Raw genomic sequence first — 14,590 nt, forward strand, 5'->3', positions numbered from 1 at the left:
TTAATGGGTCAATTTAAATTTTACATGAAAACAGTTGTGCGGATTTGTGTGCAAATTTCAGTGAATTTCATCATAGCTCGAAGCAAATTCTTTAATATTTCAAAAGAAATCTGCACAAACGTTCCCTTGTAAAAAATTAAATCGCCCAGTTACATTTGGCAATAGATGATGTGGCTTGGTTCCTTTCCGCTTAACGCGGTCCAAATAGCCACCGGGCAACGAGTCTCAAAGCAGGCACAAAACTTTAGCCGCAGAGGAGTACTGCCATGTTAAGAAAGAACGCCGTCATGAGCCCTCAGGCGTTGCCAAATTTATATCGACAAATCACGAATTTTCAGGGTAATTTGTGAATATTATTCTCTCGATGTTTCAGAAAATTTTAGTCGCAATTTTATCTAAAATATCTAAAGATTTCAAGAAATAACATTCACAACTACCCTTAAAACTACAGCATTAATCGTGAGAGACTTGGCAACATTTGAAAGCTCATACGGCGATTTGCCTTAACGCAGCAGAGCGGGGTGGAAGGCGATAAGTTGAGCAACGTACAAATTAATGGCCAATACAAGGTAATAAAACTGGAGTAAGATAATCAGAGGTGAAATTAGTTAGCGTTTTCGCCTTGAACTAACCGCCCGCCCGGGCTCATCGTGGCCGCCCCTCGCGGGAGATAGGAAGAAAGTGGGAAATTGCCGGCTCCGACCCATTGTCCGCTCATTTTCCGTGCTCTTGATGACCCGTTTATTTCCGATAAGCTCCTTTGTTCCCGGCGATACGCTTTTTTCACGCGTTTTCACGGCTCTTTACACCGATGCACCGCCCTGCCTAGAAAGAACAGTGTAAAATGGATGGACTTTTACTACTCGTGAATGGAGATGTTGCAGGTGTGAGGAATTTGCAATTTGACTATTGATTCTTATGTAAAAGTTCGCGAGAAACACGATGGTGCCACTTGTTTTCTCTGAAATCAACTTCTAAGCTCAAAAAAAGGCTCTCGACTTGAGGCCAAAATGGAGGGGATATTCCACGCGCTATCCTGAGAGTCCACTCTCATCAAAACAAACTCTCCATGCAAAGATAGGGAGCAAATACATTGACAAGGCTGCCAGTTTATTTGGAGACTCTAAAACTGAAAACACGGCATCACTGCTAATGTATTTGCTCCCTATCTTTGCATGGAGAGTTTGTCTTGATGTAGCCGTGGACTCTCAGGGTAGCGTGGGATATCCCCGGCCATTTTGGCCTCAACGTGAGAGCTTTTTTGGAGCTTGGGAGTTGATTGTAGAGAAAACCAGCGGCATGATCGTGTTTCTCGCGAAATTTTACATAAGAATCATCAGTCAAATCGCATATTCCTCACACAAGCAACATCTCCATTTGACCGCACGTTTAGCAGAAAAGAACCAAGCCACATTAGATATAGCCAAATTTAGTTGGGTGATTTAAGTTTTTACGAGAGAACGTTTGTGCGGATTCCTTTGAAATTGTCGAGAAATCGTACCATGCAGAAAATTTACTCAAAGGCTTTTCAAGTCTTACGTAACGCACTTACGGGGAGGGAGGTTTCAGCCAACGTTTCAGTGCGTACAATAGGGCAAGGGAGGTCAAGCCATTTTAAGGGCCGCAGGCGCAGTCTGTGGTACGGACCTTCTAAAGTGTGCCTCCTCGAAGGAGGGTGGTGAGGCGGTGAACTTACCCAGCGCTACTGAGCAGTGGCGGATCCAGAAACAGCCTAAGGGGGATGACATCTGGCGATTTTGAATGGGGGGTCTGAGAAGAAAAGCGTCTATAGAATTGAAAACATATTTCTGGAAAGAGAAACTAAAGACATACGACCTAAATTTTGCAATACGGAACTTCCATTTCTGGCTCATCCGTGAAATAACCTGTCTCCATAGAAAAACTGATGGAACACAAGTTGTTTATCAAATTGACTGGTAATAGTAGTTCCTATTTCCAAAACATAGTTCGTTCATGTTTTCCTGAAATGAGCCAAGTTCATATCTGTTGCCCTGACTAAAGCCAAAAAAAAAGGTTCTCTAACAGCAACTATGTGCAAATTAATCAAATCAAAATGAACTGCGAATCATACAAGTATAAATCCTATGTACACAATTCTTTTTCATTATTTAAGTTTGCACACAGTTTTTTATCTTGCACAAATCAGAATGTAGTCTATTCAATCCTACACCGAAAAAAAGATGCTGATGTAACATTCTGGATGTAAAAAAGGGCGCGAGCACTAAAGAAACGCAAAATTAAGCACCACAGCAATGACTTTAATAAAGTGAAGATGTAAAACTAACTGTTGTGGCTTTTAATTCAGCGTTCTGCGAGTTGTCGCACACTTTTTTACATCCAGAATATTACATCAGCATCTTTTTTTGTGTGTGTTATTGAAAGGTGAGTAAAGTTTTTGAAGTTTTCTCAAACCGCTACAGCTGTTACCACTCAATGTGAAGATGTAAAAGTAACTGCCACGGCGGTTAATGCAGCGTTTTGCCGCACATATTTTTACATCCAGAATGTCGAAATTAGAAAAAAAATTGACATACGCGGTTTTTGCGCTAGTGGTCAGTCGATTAAATGTTGAACATGCAAGTGGCAGTGGCGTCGATCCGACGATCCCATGCAAAAATTCACACACAATTTTCATTTCCGCGAACCGTTAATCGCCACATACCTTGATGCTTCGCGACGGGTCGATGGCCCATCATCACACGGAGATTTATGATATTTGTATTTTGTAATTATACACCGTCGGTCACCGCTTTTCATAAATTTTCATAATTGGAACGTGAGCGATCGGACGCTCGCGAAAGCAAGAGATGAGTCCCGGATAAAGCGGGAAAAGGTCTACGTCTCGCGGTGCTGCTGATTTTCAGATGATTTAAGAACTCGAAAACGCAAATTTTGAAGCGTTGTTGCCTGATTGACCCTATTTGTGATCCATTTTGCCAGTAAGAGCCCTCTGTCTGGCAGTAGAGCTCGATAAAGGATTTTTCGATTGTGAATCGTATTCATAATTATTGTTCCTTAAACTGCCGCACGGTGGATCGAGTAAATTCGGAAGGTCGGACCAAATTTAGAAACTTTAAAAGCTCATAACTCCGTTCATGCAAAGTTTGGGGTTCTAAAGTGATTGCAACGGTTTTCTCTTGAGATTTTCTTTTAGAAGCACCTCTTAAAGTTTAAAATGTGACGAATTAAACATCTAAATTTGCAGTGTCAGTTAAAATTTTCATGTCCAACGTCTCTGATTGAATCGATCAACTGTGTGCCGGTCAAAGTAAAAATGCCGTACTTCCATTCAACAATTTTCTTTAATTTATACTTTTTTATCGGAAAATGTCATTTTACATAAAAAGCAAGTATTCGTAGTTTACTTTTTCGACTCAACTCCTTGATATCGCCGGGAATCTCCACAAATTTCCCTGAAAAATTGTATCTTACCGAGGAACATTTGGCGACGCCTGAAGGTTCTTACGGTGTTCTCTGATAGCAGGGCAGTATAAACTTCAGTCGACTTCGGCACACGTGGGTAAGTCAATCGACACGTTACACACGCAAGTCATTATGCCCCCTCCCTGCATCATCCTTCCACCCCATCCCCACCCCCCAACTACAACTCCATCCACACTGCCGTGCTAAGGAAAAACGCCGTATGAACTATCGGGTGTTGCCAAAAATACCCGAATGAAACATTAAACTTTTAGAAAATTCACAAATATTATTCTTAGACATTTTCGGATACTGTAGATTAAGTTTTCAATGACTTTCTCTGAAAAATTGGGGAAAAATACACAAAAGTTTTCCCAAAAGTTCATTTTTCATTTAAGGAGATTTGGCAACACTTGAGGCTCATAGGGCGTTTCTCCTTAGCACGGCAGCTAGATATGCTAGGCATCGCGGAAAGGTATACGGAGGTTTCCTAATTTTTTCATTATATCCTTTCTGCTCTCATCTAAATGCTCCAATTATAATAGGCACACGCGCCTTCTCTCATTGCATTATTTAACGCTGAGTGAGTACAGGTCCACCCACGTGTAGAGCGTGTAATTAGATCGTATGCGAGAAGCGGCGTTGCCTCACGCCGTATTTCATTGAATTGCTCTGCTCGCGAACCACCCAACTCCAAATCGGCCGGTTGAACTAGTCACGTAAACGGATTTTGAGAGTTTAGGCTTATAAACAAGTTCAAATTTCCGTCTATATGGCTACTATGGGTTAACGTGAGATACAATTTTTTCGGTCAGATCAACCAAAATGACAGACTATCACAGACCTACGATCTGAAAGAAAAAAGAATTCGATCGAAAAAATGTTGTACCCATGTAAATGTTGTGTTTTACAAAGCCCAAACGACTGGTACTTGCGGGTATCGCCTAGTGGGCCGGGTAAGATGGAGCGCCTTCATTATTTGCGAAGGCAACACGCACGCTCCTCCGGCGCGAATAACTGTATCAATACTTATTCGCATTACTTTTTCGCAGTAATTTGATTTTATAATGAAAAACAACATGATAGGAAACCAATCAATGGACGTGTGTTGTGTTCTACACGTGTATCTAGCTACATTTTTTAAACTTATTATAATCGGTAATTACATTATCATTCCTGAAAGTAACGGATGTTATATCAAAGGAATCCATTCAGTAACACCCAGAATAACTGCTCAGAAGGCGATTAGGCGCCCTGATAGTGGCGCTTAAAACTTAATACACAAAATTCTGCCGTGCAAAGGAAAAACGCCGTATGAACATTCGAGAGTTGCCAAATTGCCTCCGATAAAATTTTTATTTTTTAGGAAATTTATGTATACATTTCAATAATATTTCCAGATAATTTAGATTAAACTACAAGCAAAATTTGAAAGAAATTGGAAGACAAATATTCGGAAATGTTCCTGAAAATTAGTGATTTGTCTCAGGAAATTCGGCAACGACTGAAGGCTTATACGGCTGCATGGCAGAATACAGGTGTCAACGCTGATTAGAAGAAGAGAGGATTAATTTTAAAACGACAATTTTGTGAATGTAAATTTTAGATATATAGGAAGCAATCAATAATGAAATAGAAAAAAACGATCGATTGAGAGGTCAGCCGGATTAGTTGTGTTTCTTCCTCAGCTTTACCTATCAGCAGTTTTTTCTGATCCACATTTTGCCATGTTGTAAATGGGTCCTCTAGACACTATAGATACAAACGGATGAATAGACTTATCAATGGAAGGACCACCTGCAAACAATTATGAGCGCAAGGTGCAAAAGTCTACATTCCACTTTTAAACTCACAAACTGCGTAGTTTCTATCAATGAGTTTCAAATTTTCTGCTCGCCCGTCCGCGGACATAGCTGTTTGATTATTGAAATCGATAGAAAAAATGATAGACAAAAAAAAAAACAAAAGCAAAATGGAGCTGCATGCAATATATCGCCTCAAGCCGTCTTCTCAGTTTTTCAAAAGTTGGTCTACTGTGCGACGGGCTTGCGGCTCGCAACGAATCTTCCGCGTTGACTCCAGTAACGTGTCAACCGCTCAAGCAAATCGCCGGTGCTTTGAGAAAATGTTTCATTGCCAAAGCTGCTACTTTGTAAGCGCGGTTGATAAATTTGCCCCACCGTTGCGGTGGTAATGCATTCGTCGAAGAGACGGCTGTAGGTTAAAAAGAAAGGAAAGAAAGACTTACTGCATGCTTGATGGATTTTATTTGAGGCTCGCACTTCGGCTGTTGGACTTGGATGTATTGGACATGTTTATGTTGAACTGAACTATGTGCAAATGAATTAAATCAAAAGGAACTATACGCGTAGGATTTAATGATGCGTGCTACATAGTTCTTTCGACTTTATTTGCTTGCACCTTTTTTTACTTTTCATCGTTTCTCTGACACAAGGGCGTGTCTTTTTTCCCATATGAGGCCCGGAAATCATTGATTAATACGGAGAACAGGGACATTGTGTTGCATGTTTCTGTCAATCTACCTAGAATCATGTCTCGTTGCCCCTGACTTAAGGGTGTATCTCAATTTTCAAGTGGACCTTGTTCTTCGTATGGCTCTATGCATTCTAGGGTTCATGTGGAAATTGGGATACGCCCTTACGTCCGAGAAGCGACGTTTCGCGGCCAGGCGTTACCGTATGCTTCCGTACCAAACGGGAAATGTATTCAACTTCCGGTTCTTCCAGATGCTTTTTGGATCGCAATGAAAATTACTAAGTTATTCGTCAACACTAGAACTGAATTAAAATCAAGTCAAATTTTGGAGGTAAGAACTACACACTGGAAAAAAAAACACATTGGATCTAGAGTCCAGACCCTTGAAAACTTTGACAAGAAAAAAAAAAAACGCTTGATTCAATCAGACTTAAGCATAAATCAAAAGAATTTCCGCTCAAATTAAGAGGCTTGATTCTTGATTTAAGCTTAAATCTAAATGGAGGAAATCCGCTGTTGCCAAATTGTCGGATTCGCCTCTGAAAAAGCTCCTATCCTCAAAAACCACGAGATCCTTGCATATCCGATTCATTAGAGGCCACAGGTCCCACGGTCACTCTTCTCGAAAGAGGGGGGGGGGGTGAGAGGCCGGGCGAGGAGCTTATGGGGGAATAATTGAGAAAGAGCAACCGGTCGGGGGAGAAAGGGGGGGTTGGCGCGGCCGAGGCTTAACAGACGAGCACCGTTGCCGGTTCTAACATAAATATCGATTTCGCCGTAGTATCCGGAAGGAGAAATAGGAAGAATCGGCATCGACGGAGACAAACGCAATACCGGCGCGCAGAGGCAGACAAACAGACGAAGATTCTAACAACCGTTACCTGAAACACTCGTACAAGTCAATATTATGAATGTAGTTGCCCTGGAGGCCACCGCGGCGCTCGGCTCGGCCGCGCGCTTCGATACATTCGCCGGCGCTTTACGGAGCGGGGTCGATCTTCGATTGCGATATGTTGGCCGGGGTTTTATGGGAAGGATCGATTTTCGATACATCGATACTCGATGTGGAGAGGTAAGGGCAGCCACCGCTGAGCGGGTAAGCGAGCTGGCTGATATCGTTACGAATCCAAATTGATTCCTGGCCGCGTGGATGGACGTGGTGCTGTACCCTCCCGCGGGATCGCACAGTGGTTGTTAGGGAGGGATTTTTAAACAGTGATCCCTCGGGAAATGGAGATGTTGCGTGTGTGAGGGATTTGCGATTTGACTGTTGATTCTTATGTAAAAGTTCGCGAGAAACACGATGGTGCCACTGGTTTTCTCTGAAATCAACACCCAAGCTCAAAAAAGCTCTCAAGTTGAGGCCAAAATGGAGGGGATATCTCACCCCACCCTGAGAGTCTACCTCTATATCAAGACAAACTTTCCATGCAAAGATAGGGAGCAAGTACATTAGCAGGGTTGCCGTGTTTTCAGTTTTGGAGTCCCCAAATAAAGTGGCAGCCCTGTCAATGTATTTGCTCCCTATCTTTGCATGGGGAGTTTGTCTTGATGTAGAGGTAGACTCTCAGGATAGAGTGGGACATCCCCTCCATTTTAGCCTCAATTTGAGAGCTTTTTTTGAGCTTGGGAGTTGATTTTAGAGAAAACCAGTGGCACCATCGTGTTTCTCGCGAACTTTTATACATAAGAATCAACAGTCAAATCGCAAATTCCTCACACATGCAACATCTCCATTATATCTTTAGAGACCTGTGTGCCGACACCCTGTCTAAAAACATTTTTAGATTATTGAAAACTACTACCATCAAAACTATTTGACTCGATATTTCAATGAAAAACTGCCTATCTCTTATCTAAACAGTATATCGTCACTCTGCGGCCAAAGTATCGCAAGCGCTATGTGACGTTTCAAAATTTTCGCAATTATTTTATACCGAGAAATTTGTTCAACGAAGCTGTCCGAAAATTTCACTGAATTTTTTTTGTGCTGCCTGTAGAATTCAGCGAAATTTTGAGACAGTTTCCTTGAATATATTTCTCTGTAAAAAGAAATAAAATGACTGCGGAAATGTTTACACGCCGCATGGCGCTTGTGATACTTTGTCCGTAAGGGGACGATATACTAAGTGACGATATATTGTATGGAAGTACCATATAACATGTGTTTATGTGTTACCCCCCCCCCCTTTCTTTTTCATTTTTCTTTTTCATATTGAACTGGTGGAAATCAGATAGACTCTGCTTAAAAATACTCAAAAAAAGAGTCAAAACGTTTTATTACTTATCAAACGCCTTTGGGAAGCCAAACCATTGTCACAAAAAGAAAGAAAGCAGGAAAAGAAACCAAACTCTTCGATTACATATCTTACCGGTGTAGATTTTGTAGTTTGCAATTCGTCAACGATTTTATTCTCTTTTCTACCCCTTCGTTAAAGTCTCTCAAAACTCGCACACTGCCGTGCCGAGGAAAAACGCCACCTGAGCCTTACTTGGAAGTTGCCAAATTGAGTCTAATAAAACACGCAGCCTCAAGAAAACCTGCACAAGTTTTTTTCCAATTTTTCAGATAATTTTATTCTCACTTTGATCCAAGGGACTTAATAATTTCGAGGAAAATTATTAATATCTAACCTCAGAAACACTCATCTTTTGGAGAAATTTGGCGAAAATCTAATAATTTTGCTGCATTTTTCCTTAACACGGCAGTATGCGCGTTCTGAGAGACTTAAACGAAAGGATAGAAAAGTAAGATAGAACAAATTCATGCATTAACCCTGAATTTGCTTTAATATGATCAGATCCATCGGACAAGAGAGATCGTGGATTGACGTCCGTTTCACATTCCTTTTTTAAATTTAATTTTTTAAGCATTCAGGCGATATTAAACGCGTATTGCAATCGACCCGCCACAACAGTTTTACAATTGGACTGAATTTTGCAATTTGGACTTATACATTCTGGCTCATCCGAAAAAACACGTATGTGCATAGGAAAACTAATGGCACATGCGTTGTCTTTAAACTGGGCTAGAATTTATAGTTCGAAATTGCAAAATGTAGTCCAAATTGTGGAGTGTTTAATTGAACGACGCAACAATCTCGCAAACACGATCGTTTCAGTCCGGATCTTTTGAAAAGTCAGTATGGCATCAAAAATATTACCTTCCCAGGTCTCACAGTTTCTTTCCAAATATTTATACAAAGAGAAGTAATACACAGGATGAAATAGGTGCGCTACGTTACGGAATCTGTAAAGACCTGTCAACAATACCAACCCTGAGAATAATATTTTTGGAGGAGGAGAAAAAAATAACGTTTCAAACCAATGGTTCAACGTTGCGCACGATTTTACGCATCGATCACTCTCCAGAGAATCGAGTGTAAGGTGCAATAACAATTAAAACATTAAGACATAATTTTTCGGTGTGCGATGAAACAAAGCAGAGTTGAGACGAAAGGTGATGTAGATTATGTAATCTCCAAAAAAAATCTAACGTTCTGCGAATCGTGGAAAATTCCTATTAGAATTCAGAGACCCTCCTGAATTCACTTCTGCTAACAGTGAAGACAATGTTTCCTTCGTCATCATAAAATGAATGGTCGGTCAATGGAGCTACTATGCTCCCATTTTGAATAAGGACGTTGTATGAACCGTCAGAAGTTGCCAAATCACATCTGATAAATCTTGTGAATGTTTATAATCAAATTTTCTAGACAATTTTATTCGATATTTAATCTAAAATAGCTGAAAATTTCAAAGAAGTTCATTCGCAACTGTTCTCAAAAATTATCTTTCTATCGAGAGAAGCTTGGTAATACTGGAAAAAAACACATTGGATCCAGAGTCCAGACTCTTAAACACATCGAAAAGAAAAAAATACTCTTGATTCAATCAGATTTAAGCTTAAATCAAGAACCAAGCCTCTTAATTTGAGCGGATTTGCTTTTAATTTAAGCTTAAATCTGATTGAATCAAGAGTCCTTTTTCTTGTCAATGTTTTCAAGAGTCTGGACTCTCGAAATGTGTTTCCTTTTTCCAGTGTAAGGTTTGAATATTCATATGGCGTTTTTCCTTATGCACTACTTCATAGGGCCTTGAAAAAGTTCAGCGAGTGTCATAGAGCCTTAATTTTCTGAAAATGTACGATTACTCAGAGCTAAGTTATGATGATGTCTAATGCAATGACTCAAAAAACTAACTGCAGAATCATCAAAGCAGAGTTGCAACTTCAAATCGAGTATTTTGATACGCAAACCCCCTTTTTTTCAAATCTTTAAAAACTAATTTCATCACCCATACTGCTTGCACACATATGTTAATGGTGTGCCACAGAAATAATAACAGTCGCATTATGTAAGAAGAGTTCAATTTCAGGGTCCATTTCATGGGATGAAAAGTCTAATTTTCGCGTGGAGAACAAACTTCTGAAATCTCACTACTTGAACCTAAAACTACCATTAGGATTTGTAGTTTATCATTATACTCGTATTTACTGTATACAAATTGAAGATTTTTTTCAGTGTGGGTAGTAACAACAGCGCTTTCAATGCTCTGCACAACCACCAATATTCGCTCCGTACTCCTTTACGGACGCATGAGACATCCAGCATAATCCTGGATAAGTGGCATTCAAGACGAAATTTCAAGATGCCATTCACTAGATGACCTCTGGATCGATAGACGAGAATGGCGATTAGGTATCGCAGAGCGCCCGGGCGCGCTGTAAAAGCGACTTAGGAAGTAGCGTGAATTCAGGGCTACCTGATACGAGCGCCGAATGGCGAAGTCTCGTCTATCACCGCCGCGACTCGGGATCGAATCCATGCTGCAGCAGCTCAGTTTTACGTTTTCCTATCATATTTTCACCCCCGCCAGAGCGCGAATTTCGCGCCGAGCTTATTTCGCACCGGATCCATGCACTCAGAGTAACAGGTGGTCAAAATAGCAACTGAGTAAGCGTGAATTTCGCGCCGGGATTTTTAACAGTGTATAAGACCATTCGTGTGATGAAAATAATGGTGGGATCATTATGAGAATAATCTGAATATTTGTAGTCACTGGCAATCAGCTTATCTGGTTGAATTTTGCAGTCACTGTCTGCATCAAGAAAAATAAAATTATATTATTTAAGTATTTGTAGAATACATATATTGGGGGAAGACTATGTTACAGCAGACTTACAGTTATGGCCCTTGGATGGATTCAGGGTAGAAAGAGATGTGATTCATCTCCACTCTCCAGAGAAATTCGAAAAAGAGGCAAAATGTAACATGATAAAGTATATTTCTAAGCTCAAAATTTCAGAGTCACACCTTTTGTGTGCGCTCAAATAACGACCAGATCAGCCTGTAAAGTAATGGTGTTTGGAGTAAGAATGAAGTACAATCAGATTATGAACCCTCCCATTTAGCAAATTTGATTTGCAACTAGAGTCAAACATCGAAGTTAAAACGGGTGGTTTGCTTCTGCGCTCTACATTTGAGCCAGAAGGTAGAAAATATTATTAATGGCGAAGAGAGTTTGTGAGCATTGGAACAGAATGGTAAATCCCTTGCAGTATGAAAATAATACCAGCGAACGCATGTTTTGCTTCCGTTGATGGCCCATAAAAAATAATCTAATTGTCATTTCCGAGAGAAATGCAGGACCAAGCTCCGGTTTATGTCAAACCGAATCGATTAGGTGAGATGCGTAAGCTGCCGTATTGAAAAACGTCGTATGAGCATTGGAGTGTTGCCAAATTTCCTCTCCGAAAGGACTAACTTTTAAAGGTAGTCATGAATAGTTTCCCGTGAAATTTTTTAACACTTCATATCAAATTACGAACATGATTCTCTGAAAAATTAGAATAAAAACATTTAAAAAATTTCCTGAAAATACCTGATTTGCTCAAGGAGATTTGGCAATGTCCGAAAGCTCATACGGCGTTATTCTTCAGCACGGCAGTAATAAAGAGTTAACTATCGATAAAAGGACGAGTGCAGAAAGTACGGAGCAAAGGGACCGAAAAACTTGGTGAGCTTTAATCCCGCGAACTAGTTTTCATTGTTATCTGTCAGGAGGGAACCCGTGTAGGCTCAAAGAGTTCTCTATTTAGATAGACACGTTTGTCGTGGAATTTACGAGCATGTAATGTTTATTATCTGACCTCAGATTTATTGAGTTGCCTTTCAACGAGGGGACGATCGTAAATTATTTCGTGCCCGCCCGAGATGAGGAGTGACCACTGCTAAGCTCCGTTCATCAAGATATAATTGTGAGAACTGCTTTTGAATAGGTCTCGAGGTCTCCCTCTAAATCAAAGGCCGGACAGTGACGTATATTGGATTAACTGTGCAATTTAATAATTACTTACCATTATTAACACAAAGCATGTCTTTGCGCCGGGAACGCTCCGAGATCGCCTATCGGGTTTCTCGTTTCCTTGAAAGTGGAGGACTATATTGTGACTGGCGCGCGCAGCTCATTCTGCAATCTGTAATGGGATCTGGGCTCGCTCGCTCAATTGAGTCGTACCCACAGCTCCGGAGTATTGAGCCATCGGCGGAGTAATTAGGAATTGAGCCCTTCTGAAATTGGTGCAAACTCGTGGAAGAACATACCTCGTGTGCGGTCCCGCTCAAACCTAATGCTCGGGATTTTAATCGTACGAGCAAGCCATCTTTACTTTTTTATAATAATGGATTGTTATTTTTTTTTTTTTTATTTCAAATAAATTTGTATAACGGCATAATGCATGAACTATCTCGGCCCTAAAAGTCCACATACAGGTACCCCAACTAATTCGTCCGTAGTTGATGATATTTACGCTCTGAACTGTTCACTCAGAGTATGGCGCGAAATTCGCGCTGGATTTTTTTTTCACGCCGGCTATTTACTCAGAGTAAATCATTGATTTTTAACAGTGTATATTTTCAAAGACGCTTCAGAGGATATCGTTGCTTTAATGTATGACAAATACAAAGAAAAGCAGATGATTTTTCAGTGATTCAACAATTTCCAATAAGCAGTGACAATACTCTTCTCTCAATGATGGCTAATCTTTGTCCATACACTAATGGCTTAACGAATCATTCGGCAGCTGGGAACAGTCAGTTTAACCAGGTTGTCGACTACGTTTATCAAACTGGGTCTTATCCAAACAAATCGCGCAATCAGCTCTAAGTGACACACAAATTCATCAATCATCATTAGGCGAAAAAATTGGCGATACCTCTATACTTCGAAAACTCGCTGTAGCAGCAGGCTTCAATATAATTCGTTTTTTGCGGAGGTAACCCCGCAAGTCCTCACCAGCCTCGCTAAAAATTCCACTCATTGCTGAGGCCGTTTCAGAACCGTAACCGAAAGGTAGCTACTTGGGATCTGAAAATCTCGCAAGGCGATTTGGCTTGACAGTTCGTGCCAAACTGTTGTTTTCTTCGGATGCCAGTCTTAAAAACAGAGTTGTCAGCTGGGAAATAAGCACGGTAATTCTGCGTGTGTGAAGTTGATTTCCATCGAAGACTGGTTTGAGAGGGTTTATTTGCGTTGCGTCAACATCGCTCTTGGTTTGGCGCTTTAAATAAATTAATGTCACCTCGAGATGTAAACTATCTCCGATACATCGTTTAAGCCGGGCCGTCCTAATTTTTCTTTGACAAGCCCTTAGATCTGGACCCAACCTTTGTATGAAAGCTGTTACAGTATGGTTTGAGATTTCGGATCCCCCATATAGATGTTATGATGATGTGGAGGCTTCCTCTACCGCAAAGGCTAAGAGTAACAATTCATTTTTATTTTGGCAAAATTAAACTGTAGGATGCTAAAGAATTCAAAAGAAGATTTTGGGAATGGTATAAAAAAAAGCCTTCATTTATTGTGGTATAAAATCTTTAAGGTGGAGCATTTTTGTAGAGCGTTTTTGGGTTCCTAAAAAATATTCCATGGATCATTCGAAAACTGTTTTTGTGACTGAAGCTCGGTGAATTTGAAGTTAGCTCTAAATGATAAATATGTAAACGCACTTCTTCGGCGGAGAGTTGGGGAGACGGGATGAATTCTTTGAATTTGTACTAAACTGTGTGGACACATGAAATGGTCATCATTTAGATTATGTATGACAGAATTTTCAAGACTGACTTTTTTGTTTACTTCATGGGGTATCTCAGATCTTACTGCTATGAAACAAAAAGAGGAAGAAAGTTGTTGGTTTTTTTTTACTGTTCTTCGATTATTTTATAATTTTTATTCAAATTTATACGTCCTGAAGATGACGTTCAACTGTCTACGTTGAATATCAACCGAGATATCTTCCTTTGAAAAGTCGGGTTTTTGACGTCATCCACCGCGGTGGTCACACTCTTGGTTCCTTCCACCTTGCTTGCATTTTTCGGTGTAACTGGTTACTCAACGTGAAACTCGTATGAATAATATTAGCGCCTGCAAGACTTTGGAAATACTTCACGCATTGCACCAAAAACAGCGCAGTCGGTCAGTTGGCGTAAAACGCATATTAGTGCCTACAAGACTTCGAGTTCAGTCGGTGTGACGTGCAGTTGCACTGGTTGTTCAACGTGAAACTCGGATGATAGCGAGCAGGACGAAACCAAGGGTGTCACTACCGCGGTGGATGACGTCAATAACTCGACTTTTCAAAGGGCGGTATCTC

Source organism: Bemisia tabaci, chromosome 10, assembly GCF_918797505.1.
Source record: "Bemisia tabaci chromosome 10, PGI_BMITA_v3".
In the NCBI taxonomy this organism is placed as follows: Eukaryota; Metazoa; Arthropoda; class Insecta; order Hemiptera; family Aleyrodidae; genus Bemisia; species Bemisia tabaci.